Here is a 934-nt window from a genome sequence, read left to right on the forward strand (position 1 = left end):
GTGAAACCCTGTCTCTACTACAAATACAAAAATCAGCCGGGCGTGGTGGCACATGCCTGTAATCCCAGCTACTCGGGAGGCTGAGGCAGAATCGCTTGAACCCGGGAGGCAGAGGTTGCAGTGAGCCAAGATCGCGCCATTGCACTCCAGCCTGGGCGACAAAAGCGAAACTCCGTCTCAAAAACAAACTTTTACTTTCTTGAAAACTTTGTTCCTGCAAGGCACAACAATGCACAACCCCTGTGCTACAGTGCAGGTATCAGTCACTTTCCTGAAATAGGCCCAGTCCTTTTGCAGGGGGGTGGTGGGTAATGGGAAATATAAGAACATGCCCTAGAGAAAGCAACCTGCCTAGAGGTCTCTCCCACATCACAGATTGGAGTTAACTAAACTTTCTGCAAGTCCAAATAACTCTTCGAGGGTCCAATCTATCAAATTCATTTAACAAACATACCATGAATATCTTCAATGTGTTAGGTACCCTGGAATATACTAGGGCCACATGGAAAACCTTATAGACAAAGGGTAGTTACCACGCGACACGCTAAGTGTTGGGACAGGAAGGAGATGGTGAACGTGCTTTGGGAGGGCATGGCAGGGATGCCTAACTCAGCACCGGTGGGCATGGGATGGGCCACGTGGATCCTAGTTAGCGCCACCTCAGGACAAAACAGGGCTGACGGCTGACTGGGGACCCCGGATGGCGGGGGGTGGGGGGCGAGGAGAGAGGCTCCCGGCGGCGCACCCCCAGCCCTGGAACGCAAGGCTGCTAGCCCAGTCACCACTCTGGCGATGGGGGTGGGGAGCCGGGGAAGCCCGCGGGCCGCTCACCTCCGGAAGAAGAGCAGGGAGTGGGTCGCCGGCTGTAGCAGGAGGTCGTGCAAGAGTCGGGAGGAAAGTCGGTTACTAAGCAGCAGCGCAGAAGCTTCCCGCC

At 55.0% G+C, this 934-nt stretch overlaps 1 protein-coding gene across 1 annotated transcript in view; it reads right to left on the reverse strand.

The window, feature by feature from the left end:
• Positions 1–928, reverse strand: part of HILPDA (hypoxia inducible lipid droplet-associated) — an 8,586-nt gene extending 7,658 nt beyond the window's left edge. The window contains exon 1 of the mRNA XM_011995914.1: positions 832–928. The gene's annotated coding sequence lies outside the window, so the exon portion shown is untranslated. The remainder of the gene's footprint in view (positions 1–831) is intronic.
• Positions 929–934: the final 6 nt, after the last annotated feature.

The sequence above is a fragment of the Mandrillus leucophaeus genome, unplaced genomic scaffold (genome assembly GCF_000951045.1).
Source record: "Mandrillus leucophaeus isolate KB7577 unplaced genomic scaffold, Mleu.le_1.0 Scaffold5, whole genome shotgun sequence".
NCBI lineage: Eukaryota > Metazoa > Chordata > Mammalia > Primates > Cercopithecidae > Mandrillus > Mandrillus leucophaeus.